This window comes from Myiozetetes cayanensis, unplaced genomic scaffold (assembly GCF_022539395.1).
Source record: "Myiozetetes cayanensis isolate MyiCay16 unplaced genomic scaffold, myiCay2020 scf3, whole genome shotgun sequence".
NCBI classification, from domain to species: Eukaryota; Metazoa; Chordata; class Aves; order Passeriformes; family Tyrannidae; genus Myiozetetes; species Myiozetetes cayanensis.
The window spans coordinates 35,220,546-35,234,306 of record NW_026087521.1 but is presented as its reverse complement, the minus strand read 5'-3'; the positions used below and the strand labels follow the sequence as shown (position 1 = coordinate 35,234,306).

Here is a 13,761-nt window from a genome sequence, read left to right as displayed (position 1 = left end):
AAACTGACCAGCATATGCTAAAGTTGAACCTTATTATTCCCACGTGTCACTAAATTTGATCACCTAGAGTTTAATGAGAAGCCAAAACACTAAGCAGTATCTTACATGAATCAGGATCTAAAGAGCTGCTCAAAACTGTGCTGCAATTTACTTACCAGTAGATAACAGTATAGGAAGCTATCAGAGGTGAGATGTGAACACAAAAGTCCTTGCCAAATGATTTTTTACACGCTTGTACCTGTGAACCATAACACTTAAATATTTCAGCCTTGACACAAACACTCACAGCTTGCCTAAGGATGAGCCCCAGCATAAATCAGAGGTGCTTATGTCCTTAGGAAGGGGGAAACAGGTTAGAGGACAGATTTAAGTACAAATAAGCATTACTGATTTATTTTAACATCAGCAGTGAGGAATTCACAGAAAAATGCTAAACTGATATAGTATTGGTAGAAAGGTAGTTTTAATTTTAGACTACTGACAATGTTAAACTATTTTTTACTTTGATAGAAAACCGTTTTTAAACCATACCATTTACAATTATTAAGTTACATCCATTTAACAAATAAAATTCTATATTACAGCTGACATAAGAAATACAAACTCTTCAAGAAAAGTAAATTTAAATTTAGCAGGCGTACATGAAGTCGTGCTCTTTGGGACTAATTCATAGGGATTTAACAGAATAAAGAACTCTGAGGCAGAAAGAAAGAAATATTTATTAAACAAATGTACTTGCACTTAAGGACTAAAGTCATAGTAAAAGAAAACACATTTGTGAAAGTCAGATGATCCACATAACACTGTAGGTAGAGAAAATCCAAGACAAATAACTTGAACTTTAGATTTTGAAGGGAACTTTGTTGCCCTTCACTGGTAGAAATATTTCAAGACCCTAAGTGGCCAGAAGTATCTTAAAATAACAGTCATAATGTACACTTAAACCCAAAGAGTCCTACAGAAACTAGAAGCTTATCTAAGTTTCTGGTATATGTTGTACCTCTGAGACAAAACACACATTCCTCTAGAACTAAAGAGCCACAGGACAACATGGAAACATTCTGCCCACCTCTGTTATCAGAAGTTCTGGAACTTAGGGAGGGGGATGTAAGCACTGCATAAGAAAGGTTTACCCACCTACCCCTCTACCAAAAAAAAAAAAGGGAAGAAAATGTAAAAAAATAAAACAGTTTGTCTGGGGCCTGTGTAGCACCTTCCCTTTTTCTGTTCCTGTATACATTCCTTTCTAGTCCAGCAATTTTTAGGAATGGAGCACTCTCTGGAGTTGTAGGACTGATCAACCGGCATGAATCACTCAGGATTTCTCTAAATATAGGCACAATGGTGTTGTTATATAATAACACTAAACAAATATCACAAAGTTCAAGATTAGAAAACAATTTATTGGATCGTACTGTATTTAATATCAGCTCGTTCTTTACTGTTTCAGATCTAAAAAGAGTGAACTAAATGCCTTTTAATAACAAAGATTACCAAAATGGTATCCTTTTCCTAGCAAACCTGCAAATGCAGAGGAAGCTCTCTCAGGAACTGAATACCAACACCCAAAACTTGGACAGCAAGTGAAGAAAGAGACAGCTATCAGAAAGATAAGAAAGCAGGCATTCGCATTCACACAGAGCATCCAAACATTTGCCAAGTAAATGCTTCTAGGAACCTTAAAGTAGGGGGCAATTACTTAAGAATTTAAGACTACCTCCAGTGTAGCTGCACAGATACTGTATAGGCAGGCAGACAGATACCACATAGACATCCAGCTTCCTTTAGCATTAATATGGGTACACTTGAGAGAACTAACACTAACCACCACCAGTCTAGTCCTTTAACATTTATGGCAATACAGACTGGTGAGTTACATACACACACGGCATTCTCAATGTCAAGGCCTGAAATTCTACTCTGTAGATTTTAAGAGAAGGAAACCCAAGGCAGCTGCCATGACACAGGAGAGATTCACAATGACTTAACTATACTATCCTAAAACATTTCTAAGACAGGTACAGCAAGCTATATGTTAAAACTTCTTATTTTAGTAGTTATTTCTGGTTTACTTTTTCATTGTATTATCAGCCAAAACCATTCAAATAATAAGGAGCCACAAAAGTTTAACTTTCGCCAAAATAAAACCCCCGCAAAATCACAAAAAAAGTCTGAAACATAAGTCACAAAAACCTTGTGAGCCAAAGTTTCATAAGACACAAAAAGAATTATTTGAGTCAGTTAGTTTTCCTTATTAAGAAAAAGATATTACCTTTGTTAATATTAACTTATTTCTGCCATAAGCCAAGCATAGGACATGGCACTTACTTTGATGGCCAGTTTAAATTCAATGTTTATATAATTTCAATAAAAGTTTCAGATTACATCTTATTTGCCTCACCAAAGAAACCTGCCAAATGCAGAAAAAATTATTTGCTAATTGAAATTAGATAGGATAATAAAAATCCACAAAATCTGACAGTGTACTCACACAACTTTAAAGCACACTACTGGTGCTCTTTACAATGTACAGTCACCAGACAAGTGAACCAGATTTGAAAGATAAACAGTAACATACATTCCACAGGTATTTATAAGAAAAAATGCAAAAGTAACAAGCATCCCTGTCAGCTTGGGTAGATAAAAATGTAATTCATCTGTATAAGCAAAGAGACAACACGATACTCTAATACCCAAGAAGAGAAGTTAGAAATGCAACCATTTTCTCTTGTAGTAGTATTATACACACGTGACATACAGTTATTCTCAGAAGTTTTGTAAATCAAAGTGAAGGATATGACATGAAACGTAAGTAAAGGAGGGAGGAAGGAGAAAAAAAGACTGATTTGAGCACCAAAAGCAGCAAGGAGAAAGAAGACTATGATGCAGAAATATGTGATGTGGGTCTTTGAATTCAAAGACAATGAGGTAGCTTTAGCTTGATGAGGAAACTAGCACTCAGACTAGTGAAACATTGCACCAGCTGTATTTTGAACAGATTGCAGAGATACGAATATCAGGAGAAGAGGGAAAAGGTACTTCAGGTACTCCAGGTGACAGATACAGAAACTTCATTTGCAAAGACAGAAGAAAATGTGGTCTTGAAAATGTTGTTTGGACAAGGAAGAAGGAGTATATGAATAAAACATGACCATGCATTCAAGGAGAAGAGGAAGAAGAGAGGGCTTACTCCCAGAAACAACTGCTCTTCCTAGGAGAGAGAGGATTATACCACTGTCAGCAGCATCCCAAATGGCGAGTAAATGAGTTAAGTTTGAGAAGGAAGATAAAGAGCTCTAAAATACTCAAAATTATTATATTAATAAGAAGCATTACAAGGAAATGGAGGGCTAAATGAAGGCACATACAGAGCCATGAAACTCTACAAGAAAATGCAGTAACATAAATAAAGGAGAAAGCATGCAAGATTCCTATGAATTCAGCACCCCTTGGGACTTGTGGGAAGAGGGTACAAAAGAGGGAAGAGGCTTGCAGCAAGCAGGACCATAGAGGCAGAAGAGGTCAAGGTTGTAACAGGCAGGCAAGTTTCCCTACATCATATGTCTTCTTATTCCCACAAAACTAAAGCAGCTTACCTATATGTTTTACAAAAAGCCCAACTACACTTTGAAAACCTAAATAATTTTTAATTGTATTACTGTACCACCTGACAGATGCACAACAACAACTACTTTCAATTACAGTTATTGTGGCGATTTAAAAGCAAGAGCTTATTTTATTTAAACTAAAATTTGTGTTCTAACTACACGCTTCAATCAGTGTTTGAGTTACTGAAAAATACAGACAGCTAGAAAGAAAGTAGCATTACACCCTCTACTTGTAATGGTTGCCTAAAAAGGCTAAACTTGTTAAGTGACATCAAGGGGAAAAAAAGTCCCCTTGTGTTCCAGTAAGATTTTTTTAAAAGAAAAACAACAACTGTGCTTTAAAGGAGTAATTCAAAGAGATTAAAAAAGAAAAACAAACAAAAATTGCAAACTACAACAAATGCTTATATGTCAGAACAATCTTAACATACTTCCATGAAGTAGCCCTCCCTGTGTTTGCTTGGTATCTTAATTTGCCTTTGGTTTCAAAACCCTAGGCTTGCCAAGAGCTATTCCTCTCAAAACCTCAGGAATTCCATTACTAGTTTTAAGCTAAATTAAAGGAAAATAGAAGCATTCAACACATGGCAAAAGTATGCACAAAGTGTTTGTTGATACTCATAAATAGACTGAAAAATTTAGCCATGTCTGAAGCATAACTGCTGCACAGTCAGCTCTGTTTTGCTCTGCTGTGCTGCTAAGCAAAAAGCTACTGCTGTCAGTTCAGAAAAGCGCTACCAAGATCGAACACCAGCACTAGATCATTCAATTTTTACTTCAAGTTCATATAAAAACTAAACTTTGCATTTCTGCAGGACAAAAAAAATAGTGGGAGTTTCCCCTTTAAAGCAACTGCTTCAACACCTCTATTTGGGAAAAAAGATGTGTCCTAAGTGTCCTAAGTGTCCTAACACATGGCAAAACCAGTCAACTCTATGCCCTGCAAGTACACACTCAACATCTTGCAAGTAATGAAATAAGGACATTAAATCTCAGAAATACATCTAGAATTGTGCTGATGAGTATCCTCCCAATGTTCACAGAATGGGTTCCTTCCAACTTACGATATTTTATGGTTCTAAACAAGCACTACAATCACATTTACCAACTAAAGTATGGTGAGAATGGAATGCATATCATGCCAAGTGTCATACTAGCACACAAGAAGACAATATCCCTGTGCAAAGCGTTTAAGAAAATCTTCTTGAAAGACATGTTTTGTTCTGTCAAGGTGAGCAACTGGAGCAGATAAGAACTATTATGTAGTTTAAATTCTCTGGCACCAGCAGTAGGAAAACAGTGAAAATATCACCACGTTAGCTTTAACTGCAGCTCCCGCGAGAGATCCAAGACCTTTACCCTTCATTAGAAACACAGGAATCCGTGTATTGGCATGTGGGATAGAGAGCATAGATACTTCACACAGTATTTCTGAATCACATTTTCCTCAACAGCAAAGTACAAACACAATACAAGAAAAAGCTCAATAGGAAGATATACTTGAGTGCCTTTGTCATAAGATACACATTTATCATAAGTAAAGGAAAAGGATAATTCTAAAACCTACATTTGGGATTTTTTTTTTTTTTCCAAAACCGTACCAACACAGAGGTATTTCTATCATCCAAAACTGAACCTGAATTTTTATATAAAAACAAAACAAAAAAAAAACAGTTAAGTGAGAAGAAGTGACAGGTCTAGTAACTGTGGCTGACTCTGGAAGCTGAAGTAAATAAAGGTGGCCATCCAGTACAGGCAGGTATTACAGCAATGACAGGCAACAAAACGATTTTACACTTGGAATAATTCAGAGGAACATACTGTCTAACACAGATAGTAGTATTACTTTGTTGACTGAGATTCAGGCAAAAAATTTAGGGATTACCCTGGAGCACCTGAGAAGTCAGTGACAGATTATGTGTCACTCATGTGACAAGGAGCTTCTCATCTCACTTCCCCACATATCGATGTGGAAGTATTTTAGAGAAAGAACAAATAAGAGATGAAATCAAAGTACTCTAAGACATGAGAAGGAAACAGACAGTAGTCACAATGCCATTTCCACTAATAAGAAAAGAATGCATATAGTCAGTCCCAAACATGCAATAATCATGATTTTTTTATTGTATAAACATCAGAAATAAGTTATTAGTTCTTTTTTTTTAAGCCAAGGGATAATAATTCCTGTTGTAATTCGAAGCTTGAGGGGAAAACTGAAATTCTGGAGAATCATATGGCTGCAGGAAGATGGACCTCAATAAAGAGTGAACTAAACTGAAGAGGAAGCTTTGAAAAATACACCATACTTGGAGAATACATGATACACACACACAGATTTACATGCATACATACTTATACGAGAAAGCACCTGTTTATCATCAGTTCAAGTTCAAAAGGAATCTTCACATCTAATACTGACTACACAGAAGGGCCAACAAGGAAAGATGATGCTTAAGAGCGTAAAACTGAAAGTCTATTAGGACTGCTGTTCTACAGCTTATATACAACCACTATATTATCTGCATGCACTGTGTGAAATTACACATCTCTTGGCAGCAGTTTTTAGCCAACAGCTCCTCAAATACCTTTGTTTAAAAACTATGTTATTCAGTGGCAGACAAAAATAAAACCCATTACACTTGTTTCAGAAAACGTCACTTAAAGGCTGCAGATAGGTCATCTCTTCCAGCAGAAGCTACTGCCCAGAGTTACTCACCACCACCCAGCAAAGAGAGACTACCGCCCATTCAGACCTGAAACAGAGTGAATCATGTAAGAGCACACTGATCGCCTTTGGGAAAAATTAATCAAGGTAACTGACCAGTGAAGGCAGGTTGAGCTCATACTGTCCATTTAACTGCTGATTATGCCTAAAGCACATAACACTGCGTACAGCTTCTCTTGAAAGGATCATTTAGCATGGTAATCTATGGCAGAGAAGAAGAGACAAATGGCTGAGGGACACCGTATCTACCATTTTCACAGTTATTAGGTGGGAGAAAAAAAAAGATAAAAATCAATGCCTATCCATATCTTGAAACATTAAGTAAAACTTCTGTGACAGGCTGAAAGCCTTAAGATAGATTTTGAAAACCACTAACCGTTATAGTTACTTAAGAATTCACAGACTGCCTCCTCAGAAACTGTCTGAAGTTACAAGGTATGTCTTAGGTTCGCCTCATAATTTCTGTAGATTTGTTCAGTTTGTTTATCTACATATTACTGCAAAATATCTTGCAGTTTTCTTAGTGGACACTCTGATCACTATCTTCTCTTATTTAAGTCTTTTAAACTTAAGATCTCAATATATATGCTAAACAAATTTGTTGCAGTAATTTGATGGATTATAAACAGTTATAAAAAGGAGCATATTTTTGCATTAACTACCGCTAAATGAAACAATAGGTACCAAATTGAAATTTTTTTTAAAATTAGTTACCATGCAAAAGGCCAGACTCAAAAATCCCTTCAAAATACATTATGAAATCAGATTGTGGTTTAAGGGGTCTTAGATGTAAAATATGCCCATGAACCATAACCAGACAATGTCTTCAAACTCTCAATGCAGTACCAGCTTAACCTCACAGAATAAGGCCAGTATCAAATATACTTTAAACTGGCATAATGTGTCACTGTCACCAAAAGAAACAGACACACCCTGCTCCCCTTACTGCTTGCTTCCACCCCCATCTTTGAGCCAGCACAAATGTTTGTGCAGCAAACTGATCCAGCTCCAACCAAACCCTCCCCTCCCTGCCCCTGCCCCTCCCCCAGGTTAGTTCAACCCTCAGCCCGGCTCACCACACCACATAACCATACAAGTATGTGCCTGCACAAAGAAGGAAGCAGCAGAGTATGGGGTGGAAGCAAACAGGACCATGTTTTTCAATGGTGGAGCTGGTCTACACCAGCTGTACACTGATGCAAAGCAGGAGCAAGTCACAGGCTGGAGTCCTGCACCATCACCCTGACAGATGCAGGCCTAAGAAGTGCCACTATTCCCTTCCTCTCTGGGATCCCACCTCTTCACTCACATAGCCACTGACAGGTATGCAACTGCAGGTTGAGTCGGTTTTGAGTCAACTAAAAGCTAATTCTATCAAGGGAAAAAAAAAGTTGCTCATTTTCAGGCAGTTCAGCTTCCTGAATCAGCTCCCAATGCAATCCTTACTAGCATAAAGAAGGAAAAGAAGGAAAGAGGCTGGGAAGGCAGGAGGTACAATTTTGATCAGCTTGTGATGCTGTGGAAATGCACTCATACACCACCACATTTTAAATCTAAACTTGCCTGCATATACGAACATGATTATTTTAATCAATTTGTTCCTAAGATTATTTCAATTTTTTCAGAAACCTAGGCAGCCATAGTCTACCTGGACACAAGCTGCAGGAAGAGAGGCCAGTCCACTACATTAACTAATTTCATCCTTCATGTTCAATAAAACAAAGGCAGAACATTACTTATTCTAACTTAATGATAGTTTGACCAGATATTCTTTTAAACGTCACTGATTAAATCACTTCAGATACTTGTACAGGAAGAATACATATGAAATAAAACCACTGCAGCCATGTTAAATATAAACAACCATATTTTAGTATTTACAAGGAATTTAAACAATTCTGGTGATTAAAGTGATCTTACAAACCTCTCTACTCAGGAGTGAATTTCATCCATTACTCAAGAAGTTGTTCTGCTTAAACTACAAGTCCCAGTGGTCAGAGAAGTGAACAAAATTCACTTCAATGCATTCAGAATCAGACACCTAATAAATATGGATGTAGCTACTTTCAAGCTAACTTTTAAAGTTAATTATCATAAGTAGAAGTACAGACTGTTACAATAATCCTGCTAACTTCCAAACAACAGAATTTATTACTGGGTCATTAGATTTAGTAGGGAACTATTTCCATGGGAAGTAAATATATCTGTTTATGTTCATCCAGTTGACAAAGAAAAGAAACAATTATATCAATTCAAAATTGATATATATCAACATTACAGTTCAAGAACTGAAGTGCAGAATCAGATGCATGTATCTGCAAACCAGTCTTTCCAAGTACCTTGTTTTATATTTTTCTAGTTTATGAAACTTTTTTTTTCTCACAAAGCTAGATTCTTCCACAAACTACCACTTGCCCATTGCAGCAATTTAAGACAACTGGTCTTCTCTTTAACAGAAATTTCTTGTAGGATGAAAAAATGTTCCAAAGCACTCTGCCTGTAAAAATTACACAGAAGTGAGAACATTTTATCTTGACTACAATTCACCACCAACATTTGAGACAAGACGCTGAACTGGAAAGTGAGTAAAACCCTGGAAAGCCCTTTAACCAGATATTCATACAACTGCTGGTGTATTGTTTCAGCAAACGTTTTCAAAGCATTCTTGACACAGAAGTAAATAGGGAATCTCAGTCAGGAATAAAATTCTTCATTTCTTTACCTCTGAAATGTAGTTACCGGTTTTTGGGCCTGAGCTGGTGATTTATACTGATACAAGTTTCTTTTCAACCAGGCATAGGTGGGTGTGCTGTTCAAAATCACTTGCTAACCAAGGAAAACAGACAATGAATTTCCCTGGCAGTTCTGCTGACTTTTAACAAGGTAACAGGATGCTTAGTGGATCTGAACCCGTGTATCTTGACAAGCCATTTTTAACAGAGCAATAAAACTTTTTTGCTCATTGCATTAAATGTCACTTTGTCACTAGGGCTTTAAGTTGAAAAAAAATAATCAAGCACTATTCAAAAAAGTCATAAATTAAACACTTGCTAAAAATATTAATATCAAAATACAGTTGGCAAGGTTTTAAAATCAACCCTGATTTCTACAGTAAGTATTCATTGTAATAACAGTACTAATTTCAACTCACAATCCAACAACACTTCTAGTGATTTCTAATGATGATTATCACATCTTACGCATTAACTCTGAACAAGATGCAGTGACCAGGAAGATAAGAAGACATGCTTTTGTTAAACAAAAAATTAAGTTTAGATGGAGAATCGAGTCAAACAAGTACTGAGACACCTCTTCGACTCTACAGATCCACCCTCGGTGCATTCACGTCTAGGGATATGTCAGGAAGGCAAGTTTAAAACGACGAGGCAGTGAGCTAGGTATAACTTTCATTCATACACACAGCATCACTTTGAAGAGCCTGGAGAACGCCCTTCCCCTGGCAGACTCTGTCTGCTGGTCCCAACTCACGGACCCGACAGAGCTCTCAATTAGTCTCAGGGCTTGCACCTCTAAAGCCCCTGGGCTTGCTCGGTGATTTGGAACAGCAAAGGCGGTTGTCTCGGAGGCATGTGACAGACGCAGCTGACCTGGGGGAAGGTGCGAGCGACTGACAGGTCACACGGGATGAGACAAGGCCGTCAGACACGCCGAGGAGGCGGCAGGTCAGGCAGCCGGGACCGCTCCCCGCGGACCTGCCTCCAGCACAGCCACCGCCGGGACAACTTCATCGCCTGCTCTTTTGTTTTTAAACTCATTCTCCGCTCGTCCACCGCCGCTCCCGGCCCAGCCCCAGCCCCAGAGCAGGGTGGCGATCCCCCCCGGCCTTCCCCGCCCACAAACAACCCCCGCCCGCAGCCCCCGCGCCGTGGGGGCCCCGCCGCCACCCACCTCCCGCACCCGGACCCACGGGGTAGGAGAAGCAGGTCCTATCGCAGGGCACATCCCAGCCCTGGCTCCCACGGCAGGAGGCGAGAGAAGGGGCTGCTCCCGGGCCCGGGAGGCTCCGCTGCCGCCCCCTCCCAGCCAAGCCGGCCGGGCACCCCGCGAGAAGGAGCCGGGGGAGGAGGCGAGGACCAGCACCCACCTTGGCCATGAGCCCCGCGCCGGCCGCCGGGCCGGGCCGCCTGTGACGGGCGAGACGGCGGCCCCGCGTCGGGCCGGGGCACGGCTGCGCCTCCGACCGCGGCAGCGACAGGGCCGCGCTCTGGGCCGGACCCTGCCCGGCTCCGCTTCCGGAGCGCCGCGAGCGCCTTCCGGGGCAGCGCCCGCCGGGCCGCGGGGCGGGCGGGGCCGCGGCTCCGGCACCGGCGCCACGGAGCGCGCCTTACTGCTTCCTCGGGTTAAAAGAGAATAGGGAATTAAAGCTGCAGTTCCGCGCACAGCTCTAGGAAGCGCTGGCTCGGATTGGCTTGGTCCCGTGTAAGTTTTGTTGTACTCGGTGTGACCGCTGTTACTGCAGACACTGGCGCGGTAGCCCCTCCCCCGCAGCCGCCGGGGCTGCGCTCTGTTCGTGAGGTTGCGCTGCCTGCGACGGAAAGCAGAGGTGGGCACGGTGCACGTTAGAAACAAAGATACAGCAGAATTAATGTGGGAAACGAGAAGAACGGGAGGAGGTGCCACACCTGCGTGTTGTGCAGGTTTGCGGAGATGCTTAACACTGCTGTTAGTGCAAAAAAAAAAAAAAAAAAAAAATCCCACGTTTTTTCTTGGTGTCACTTACCTGCACATCACCGCGTCGGTTCCCTGTTTACAGCCCAAAACGTTTTCATCTACAATTAACCTTGAATATGTAGTTTTTGTTTCGACACACAAGCACATGGCTCACAGAGCAGCCAGCAGCCTGCACAAAACACTCAGCTTTGTCTCACATTGTGTTACATATGTTTTCCTCTTGTTATCCAGCTTCTCTGGCCTTGATCTAACTTCTGACCCCTTTGCCAAACAATGCCTTGCACCGAGTTGCTTCACAGAACAGGTCTGTCTGTGTATCTGACTTTCTCAGGGGTTGTGCAACTCCTGTTTTGACTGTGTTTCAGTTATCTCATGACAGGGAGAATGGAGAATCTTGCCCTCAGAGGTGCTCACTTTCTTCCCTTCCCTGGACAATTACTGTTTTGTAGCAGAAGTGTCAGAAGCAAATGCATGACAGTACTCCACTACCCCAACATTCATTTAATCTGTAGATTTTGTGAGAGCTGGAAAAGCTAAAGTCCGTGCAGAGATTTTCTGCAGATGTATGTGCTGGAAAGGTGATAGTATCTAGAAGGAAGAGGGGGCTGAGGTCACTCGCTGTCTTTGGCCTGGAGATGGGGAGACTGAGGGGAGACCTCACTGCAGTTACAATTTTCTCGTGAGGGGAAGAGGAGGGGCAGGCACTGCTCTCTTCTCTGTGGTGACCAGTGACAGGACTCAAGGGAATGGCCTGAAATTGTGTTGAGAGATTTAGGTTGGATATTAGAAATAGGTTCTTCACGCAGAGGGTGGTTGGGCACCGGAACAGGCTCCCCGTGGGGAGTGGTTACAGCACCAAGCCTGACAGAGTTCAAGAAGCATTTGGACAATGCTCTCAGGCCCATGGTGTGATTCTTGGGGCCTGTGCAGGGCCAGGAGTTGGACATGATGATTCTTGTGGGTCCCTTCCAACTCGGCATATTCTGTGATTCTGTGAGAGAGCACAACTGTGGTTTAGCGTCTGTACCATTGCAGCTGTTGGCTTCTGTGCGTGTGAGTCAGAGAGCTGGATGGATAAAGCAGAGCAAATGGGATTTTCCTCCAGCTGAGTCATGTAATAGGTGAAGTTGTGCAGCAAGCTCTGTCATTTAACATACACTATGTGCTCATATCCCATAAACACAATACACCAATGGGCTACAAAACAATAAGCTGCTCTAAAGACAAACATCTGCAGGATTCCTTGTGACCTTCAGGTCGCAGGACTGGCCTAAAGTCTGTTCAGATTCAGTTGTTGATCTCAATCTGCGAGTTCACATTCAACTAATTCACATTCAACACATTCACATACCTTGCAATTTTTCCATAGTCTTTTCAGCAGTGTCTGGATGAGCAAGGAACAAAGTTTTGACATGTCTCTTCTGGGTCATTTATTTTTTCTCCCCCTTGAGCTTTCACCATGCCTTCACCAGTTCATGTGAATGGCTGCACTTAAGTTATATGTGGGGATTTGTATTAAATTTGGACTTGTTCAATGTCTTCATCAGAGGTGAAGTCCTGGTTTTGTTCTTGTGTGAAATCCTTACTGCTTACCTGAGTGTTACCTTATCCACCTCACTCAGATTTACTGACAGACAATTCAGTATTTACATACTGGAACTCTGCTGCATTTTGTGGCTGTTATGTATCTTTCTCCAGGTGATTTTCTGGCTTCTTAAGACCTTACTGTGTTGCATTCCTGCTGAGAATTTCTAACTGTCATGTTGTTCCTTCTCTTTCTCACTTCATAGATGTTTTGGATCTGTGACATACTGGTTGCTGCTCGAAACTACAGTCATTTTTGTCATCCCAATCTGAAACTATCACAGCTGTCTTTAGATGTCACATCAATTACTAGTCTTTCAAAGATTACACAGCTGCTTACAGACTTCTGCAAATTATGAACTTATATTGCTTGAAGTCTTTTGATGGCATCTTTTAGATCTTGCTAAATTTTCTTTGCATCACCTTTGAAGTCAAAGGCTTCCTCTGTTGTTTCACTCTAGCTCACATTCTCTCTTTTTAGAAATTAGATGCTGCTGCTACTTTTAAAGCTTTTCCATAAGTGATTATCCCATAACTAAAATTTGTAAAATTATTATTTTAGTAACTAAACCTTTCAATTTGTTTGCTTGAGCATTTTTTATAGGGTCTTTTACAGTGGCTACTGGGTGGGCTAAATGCATGGCTTTTTGAGGCAAAAAAGTAATCATACATTTCATTGTTCTCTTGATTCATAACTGGTTTACCAAGTTGAATGGTCATTTTAAAGGTCTTAAATTTTAGTACTCTTTAGAGTTTTCTCTTTTATTAATAATTAAACTTTCATCCTAAATGAAAATTTTCAGGGTTTAACACCTCCCTTTTATTTAAAAATTAGGTCATATAAATATTTTGGAAAGATGCTTAGTCTTTGAAGATGAAGTAAAATTCAACTGCATTAGATATATTGTAGCTTCTGTTTCCAGAAATGCTCATTGCACTGTCGTAATGTATATCCGTGTTGGTTCATTGACCCCTCTTTTTCCAGTTTCTGGATTCTTACAAGATTGTACCAACATGTTGTGGTGGCTTTTATCATGAAATTTGAAGTCTGCAGGTGAAGTGCTTTTGCCTATGACCTACGTTGATCTAGGCAGCATTCAATTCTGTAAGCAAGAGTGCAGTCCAGTCACGTACAATATTTTAACAGCAGAT

The 13,761-nt window shown here is 40.4% G+C and overlaps 1 protein-coding gene across 2 annotated transcripts in view; it reads right to left on the bottom strand.

The window, feature by feature from the left end:
• Positions 1–10,579, bottom strand: part of FRS2 (fibroblast growth factor receptor substrate 2) — a 52,617-nt gene extending 42,038 nt beyond the window's left edge. The window contains exon 1 of one of the 2 annotated variants that reach the window (XM_050324708.1): positions 10,439–10,579. The gene's annotated coding sequence lies outside the window, so the exon portion shown is untranslated. The remainder of the gene's footprint in view (positions 1–10,438) is intronic. The other variant, XM_050324709.1, reaches the window with a different exon arrangement.
• Between the last annotated feature and the right edge of the window lie 3,182 nt (positions 10,580–13,761).